At 36.3% G+C, this 7,564-nt stretch overlaps 1 non-coding gene across 1 annotated transcript; it reads right to left on the bottom strand.

Annotated features, from left to right (window-relative positions):
• Positions 1–6,746: 6,746 nt before the first annotated feature.
• Positions 6,747–6,819, bottom strand: Trnar-ccu. Its single transcript has one exon. It is a non-coding gene; the product is annotated as a tRNA-Arg (tRNA).
• Between the last annotated feature and the right edge of the window lie 745 nt (positions 6,820–7,564).

Here is a 7,564-nt window from a genome sequence, read left to right as displayed (position 1 = left end):
CACCAAAAACCATAAATAACATATTTTACCGAATTTGAACATTGTTATAGATATTTAAGTTCGTTAGTTTAAGTTACCCATAATCTGTTCTAAGCACTTATATACATTATGTTGGTACCTACGTATTAATCACAATCTTTCAATACATAAGCCTCTTGGGTAAGGATTGCACTGCATTGATGCCCTAACTAAGCAATTGCTTAATTTGCTTATGGGCTAACCCAGGACTTACGTTACTCTAAGTCTTAGAGCATTTCAAGTAAATAAAAAGTTATGTGTAATGTATGTTATGTATTGCAATATCTATGTATCCAAAAGTAGGTGGGTTTTCTGCAATGAGAGCGGTGCATGTAAGTACATATTTTTTTTTGTTGGACAAGTAAAATGGATATGAATGGGCGGGAGGGTCCGGACCCCCTGGACCCCCCCACCCCTTATATATTTTTTGACAAAACCCAGTATAATAATGTAGTCGCGTAGGGCGGCATAATCAGTTTTGCACGCGGGCGAACAAACAGCTAGCGGCGGGCCTGCCAAGACTCGAGTAAAGCGGGCACGGCCGTATTAATCTTACATCATTATGTTTTCCCTGTATAACACGCGTGTCCCCAACTTAAGATTGAATATGTGGTGTTATGTGATGACCAAACAGTCATAATCTGTGTCGAACATCAGTTCTTAGACCATTCAAATTAAGACTGTTCTCATTTCCGTCTTTCTCTGCTCTCAGACGAACAAAAGGCAATCTAGATTCATCAGTTCATCAGTGCCTTCTAACTTCAGGTATAGTAAGTTCAACTCAGTCGTGCGCGCGGCCCTATGTGTGGGTAACCCTTGTACATATACAGTGACTTTGTGTGCGTGACAAGAGGTACAGTCGGGTACAAATACAGTTATTTAGGGGTTGTATACGGCTGTTTAAAGTACAGTTATTACGTAATTTATAGTTCGGCCATTCAGAGAATGCGTTCCTGACACGTCGCGATTGAACTGACGACGTAATAACATTCATTGATTATTGATATAATAATGTTGTTTTAATGCTCCTCAATTGTTAAAACGGTAAACAACCAGCAAAAATATTTTTATCGTAACTGCAACGCCATTGCAAAGTTACGTCGTCAGTTCAATCGCGACGTGTCAGGAACGCATTCTCTGAATGGCCGAACTATAGTTTATTTATTTATAATGATTCTGTATCGCTACTTGAAAAATCAAATGATGAATTTTCGGATTCGCTACTTTCACCAATGTTAATTATAAATTCTGACTCCATGTCAAAATGTCTATAGTAGGTATTCTTCTTTTTCCTTTTGTACATGTCGACAAGTATTACCCAACATCCCTTCATCAATTTGACTTAAACGTTCATTTATGAGTTTCATTATTTCCGTCTTATTTTGGTCGACATTATGCGAAACAATATAATTATTTTAAATACCCCACACATTTTGTTTCCATTATTATACTAAATTATAGGTCTTTTACATTCTTAGTCCACACATTTATTTATTGTCCGCGTACCCCGAGCTAGAAAATATGTAAGGAGTATTTAATTCATCTTAGATATTTCACTTCATTTATTTCTTAGATACTGTCAATGTCAATTTGAAAAGCCGTAAGAGAAAATAATGATAAACTGTAAAATGTAATAATAAAAAGCTTTGAATGTTGTTTCATTTTTTTGAAACGCTACCTGACTCCTTAAAACATTTTCTCCGTGAAGAACTAGACATTTTCGTAAACGACTGTACCCATAACAAAAAGCGATAAGAACACGTCATGCTCGGACGACGTCACTGTCACACGAATGAAAGTTGTATATTTACAAGCCGACGCACACATAGGGCCGCGCGCAAATCTGAGTTGAACTATCTATACCTATTTATCATTGACCTTAATAAATAAACCGAACGTTACTAACATGAGGGGTAATCGGGTCTGCTCTAAAGAAAACGTTACATAAGGTTCGGCGCCCGCGCACTACTGACGACCGTTTGCGAAACCGCGAAACGCCACTTCGCTGTTACATCACTGAAGTTTAATCCGGCAGACTATGATGTTCATGCGGTTGAAGATAGACTTTAAAGGAAAGATTCAATATAAATTTCTAATTATTCCAAGACTGGTATAATACCTTCTATTCTTGATTATATATATTCGTTTGTTTGGCAATTGGCATGTCAAGTTTCCATAATTACTTTTTTATGTCTGAAACTCTTGTACTGTGGTTCGACTCCGCGTAAGATATTTTACGTAACTTGAGTAAGGTCATGGTCTTTGTTTTTTAATATTCAAAAAAGTCACTTATACTACGTAGTGGCATAATAACAATTTACTTTAATGCCTGATATTTTTTGCATTAGCTTAACTTCAAAATGTTCAACAACCTACTTTATTTACATGAAACTTAATTGTGCGTGGCTATATGCGATATTTGATGGCCTCCGATCGCGTCGCCCAGGGTAACGGAGCGTGAATAAAAGTAAGTATTCTATTAAATAGCTAATTCTGAATTTCAGGACTATTATTATAAATTAGTTTATACCATCACTCTATACGGCTTTGATAGACAATGCTAAAAGAATAGATCTGAAACTATGTAAAATATACGAACCATAAAAAATCCCTTCGATAATCTGAAAAATAATGTGTTCTACGGATACCTATTTTACCGCTTGTGGTTATAAAAAAAAAGATAAATAAACTTTAAAGTGTATCATTGTTTTACCTGTATGGTTTCTTATTTCGGTTAGGAAGTGTCTGCAATGAGACCCCAAACGCATTTTTTTTGTTATATCCTGTTCTTTGTTAGGATCCTTATAAGGAGCTGAACTGATATCCTCACGGCATATTTACCGTGTCACTGCACTAATGACCTTAAGATTTCTCGGCCACTATATCGACACTTTGTGTACGTACATCCCTTTTATTTATAGACAATCCAAACAATAACAATTATAAAACTTTTTTTTGGGAAGTCATCCCTGTGGAAGCAGTGTGATGGAGTATCTGACTAAAACCCATCATGTGAATTCTCTAGCTAGACCTTTGTGTACCAGGGCCGCGGTAACTGCTACGAACAATCCCACAGTTCCGGTAGAAGTCAAATCTTCCTCACTTATGTTTTCAAGCTTAAGCCTCATCATCACGACATCTAGCGGACAACAAAGGAACATGAAAAAGCTGGAACGATCATCATAACCGAACAGTTCCACATAATGTTAATAGATGGCGGTAGTACCGTTTCATTCGATGTAGTTTAGCTGAAGTCAGATAGGAGGCGCTTTTGTACGTACTTTATTTTTTAATATTTATTTTGACAAAATATAATGTACTGGATTTTTTCATTTTTGAATTGAGGTATCAGTAATCAGGATAAGTATCTATGTACGTCGTATACATTCCAACCTTCTGAAGTTCGCATTCTTACCTCAACTTCGACCCCGTTGATGACGAAATGGTCACCATGCTGGACAGCTGACCTGATCGTGGAAGTACCAAAACGTAGTAAATTGGTGGTTCTAGCCACGAGGCTAGTCGACGGTGTGTGAAAGGAAAGAAAAATTCTTTTGCGTTGCCCTATTACCTACTAGAAGACTGCAACAGGGCAACTTATAACATCTGCCCAATATTTAATTTTAAAATCAGATAACACAGAAAAACTTGAAACACGTCATGTGTCACAATGTGGTAACGCCTACCAATTGGTAGACAGACCTACCCATTGAATTTTCTGATAAATAATTTAATTTGCGTAAATAATTTTCCTTAAACAAAAATTCTAAATCACAACAAAAACTTCACAGTTCAACGACCTCGTACCTTCAATAGGCGTTCCCTGTAAAACTCAAAACTTTACGTACATCATTAATCATCATTAAGTATGAATAATTTAATAGCGCGTGTTAAGCCAGTAAATGTAAAAAAATACAAACCAGACTCATGTACTATTCTAGGGACGTAGACAGGTACATACGTAACTATAATATCAATACGTATATATTTACCTAGTTGACGTAAAATACGGTTTAACGGGTGGTGATTTCCCCACCCTTTCTTCAACGCATACAATGCGTCTGCTGGCGGCGATTTTTGTGAAATTCATCCCCCACCCGGTGGGGGTGGATCGTTAAGGGAGTGCAAGTTAGAGGCATATTTTGGGGGGTGTGGGGCCTACCCGTGTCCCGGCCAATGTCATAGGCGTTCGTTGGCCGTCGTCAGAGGTCGACTGAACCCAGCTCTAGTAGTCGACCAATATTCTACAGTAGAGATACAACAGCATTTAAATTACAACTTTATTTGATAAGACATAGGATTGATTTCGTATTGTAGGTACGGAATATTGGAAGAGACAATGTTGTTACAATGATAAATGCATTGAAAACCTGAAGTGACAGACAGGAATGGTTTGATGTAGGTCCTGAAGCGTAGATATGCCTTAAGTTTGGCGCTAATGGTTTTAGTGAAATGCTTTATTAGTTGACATTGGCAAGGTGGTTATATTGATAGTGACGACTACTTTGTTTAATTATTTACTACATTAAAAATCTATATTTAAGAAGCGACGTAATACAAATATTAAAATGGTTCCGTAATGAGAAAATGTCATGTTTAACATTTTCTCATTACCAACTATTAAAATCTGTATGTTAATAAGTACTTTTAAAGGACAGTTACCTATCTATAAACTCGAGACAATTTACCATTGGTTCGGAAACATAAATTGGCCAACGGGCTTACCTTAACGGCTTACCATTAGATTCGTGTTAAACCGTTTAATGGTCAGAGGATCAATCTATAGGATCCATTACGGAGGGACCGCAACCTAATCAATTTTATTTAAATCCAATTTTGGCACTATGTGGATAACATGAGGCTAAAGTCAGATAAGACAAGTTATGCTGAAGACTTTTTGGGCACCTAGTTGTACATTTTTTCAGAAATATTTTCATATGTATCTTGGTTTTGATCCTGATATTAATATAGGTTTTAATTTATCGCTTTGGCATGTTCGCTCTGGGATTATATCATGGTCAAAGCCTACCCCAGACGGGTACGTTGCTCTACTCGTATTAAGTGATAATTTAGTTTTCGCTCCTTTTAAAAATATTTATATCTAATCAATCAAATGTACCTATTTTAAATTCGTGTAAAGTTTTCGTAAATATTTTTTTGAGAAGGACCTCTGTATTATTTTAAGCGAGCCATTTTCCTTGTTTGTCGCTAATCGAAAAAACTGGCGTTTGATTGGGGTTTTCGAATTTGTTTGCGGAACTCTGTTTCGTGATTGAAATTCGAGTCTTCCATTACGAAATACAAAGGGCGCATTTAGAAGGATTCCCAGAGTTTGTGTATTGGGCGTCGTGTTTAAATATTTTTATGAAATTGATCTTGAAAACCAGGCTTGAAATTGAAAGTTATTTACGTATCTAGAAACTTTCGATATTTTTGTTACATATGACAAATATTACCTACGCATCATTTTTTTAAAGTAACGCTATTTCTTCTAAAATGTTGACAATAGGACAACTATCTCGAGCATTACCAGTCTTAAGAAGGTATTGAGTTAATAACATTGACAAACTTTTTGTTTAGGTACCAAATGTCCATTCGTAGATGTTCACTATGATAGACAGGTGTAAGAAATAAACTTTGAACTGGAAGATAAAAACTATCTAGGAATCCGTATCGTAGTCTTGCTGATGGAAAAAATACAATAAAAAAACATCAAAAAGTTTTCAATTACAATAATTTTGCAAAACCACTAAACAATTCAAAGATAAAAATTTTAACAGAAGTATTAAATGCGACGCATTGTTCTGTGATTAAAATTTGAATATCGACCTGTGCCCATCTCTTTTGCACCCTCCCTCCCCCTCCCACGCCGGCCGCATCGCACGCCGTAATTCAGTCAGAATTTCAGGCTTCAGACGACCCTCGCCAAGGTCGCAGACAGCCTATGCACACACGCACAAGTCACGCACACTCACGCACCGATACCTGCACTCCGCATTTACACGCGGTCGGCCATTAAACTTTAGGTAGAAACATTATAATACACTTAGGTATACATGTACCTGCTAGTTTGATAGTGTGCGTGCACGATGAAAGGGATTTTGTTAATATAAAGTCGTAAAGAACATAAAAACGTCAAATAAATGATCGTACGTTCAAATATTAAATGATATAAAATGAATTAGAGTCTGATTCACGAGGATTTGGTTCTTCCTACGAAGAGACGTGTGAATAATCCTTTGAAGTGTTCAAAATTATGTTTATATTCATTTCACTTTATTTATTATTGTTCAAAATAGGGTGAATGTTTATCTGAAATGTTTTTTACAAACTTTTATTTTCATTATGTTTCTGCTATTTACGGCACCCTGTACCATCTATTTTGTTATTTTGTTTTCGGCGAAATCCAAAAAATATATAACAGGCGAATCGTCTGAGAGTGAATCCTAAATATAAAAGCTTTATAGCAAGAACAGCTAACGAATTACTTACATTAGCATTTTACATTATTTTTATACTCGTACCGCAGAAAAAGGCTCCACATTTCAAAGGATTCAAACAAAATAAGAGTACAAAGGTAAAGCTAGAAATTATCCGAAAATAAATTGTATTTCTTATGAGGGTTTATCTTTATTCTTATAGATACCTATAAAAATACTTCTTTTTTCATTTTTCCATTGTAAAAATTGAAATAAATCCACATGTTCTATTACGTAAAAATTAACATTTACCCCTGGTGGGACTCGAACCCACAGTCCCCGGCTTAGGAGGCCGATGCCTTATCCATTAGGCCACAGGGGCTGTGGGAGGTTTTGTCAATTTTCACGCGCCTACCAAATTACTACCCTTGCTGTACCCTGGTACTAGGTTGATTCAGATTTATACCAATGTGATAACAGAATTTAATTTATTGAATCTTAGAATCTACCCTTTATAAAATAGCAACCTTTACAAACATAACAACGATTGCTTGATGCAGGTTTTATGATTTCTTGAAACACATTTCTGAAATAACAAATTCATCAATTTCTGTGTTATTTTTTTACGAAATAAGCCATCATATTGGAATTAAATTCATGGAGCTACGGTTTTGGAGACTACCCTGTTCCCCAAAGTCACCGTGAATATACAATTTAGACACAAATCGTAGAGCGATTTGCTTAATAAATCCTCAACTTTCAAAATGTTAGATGCCACTATAAACATAAAAGAAATCAGCTAGCCAGAAGTCAAGGGGAGGTTTATCGGGCGCCGACGTCATCAGGGTTGCGCCGCAGATGCAGGCGGCTCAAGGGTTCTCAATGAAGAGCCCGCCTCGTGCATCCCTTACTCAAAGAGAACAGATTCAGGTCAATCGATAGGCTGTTTTTGAATCATTTTTTCATTTGTTTTTTCCTTTTTTTTAGCAAGCGGATAGTCTGAATGCAATAAAAGTGCAGTAGAATTTTAGTCGCTTTTGACTCAAAAAGCCAAATAAGTATTTAAAAGCTTTTTCCCAGTTCTTAGACCCGATAAATCGTTGCCGCATAGATACGTAGTTGACCTT

This window comes from Helicoverpa zea, chromosome 6 (genome assembly GCF_022581195.2).
Source record: "Helicoverpa zea isolate HzStark_Cry1AcR chromosome 6, ilHelZeax1.1, whole genome shotgun sequence".
NCBI classification, from domain to species: Eukaryota; Metazoa; Arthropoda; class Insecta; order Lepidoptera; family Noctuidae; genus Helicoverpa; species Helicoverpa zea.
This window is presented reverse-complemented; position numbering and strand designations above follow the sequence as displayed.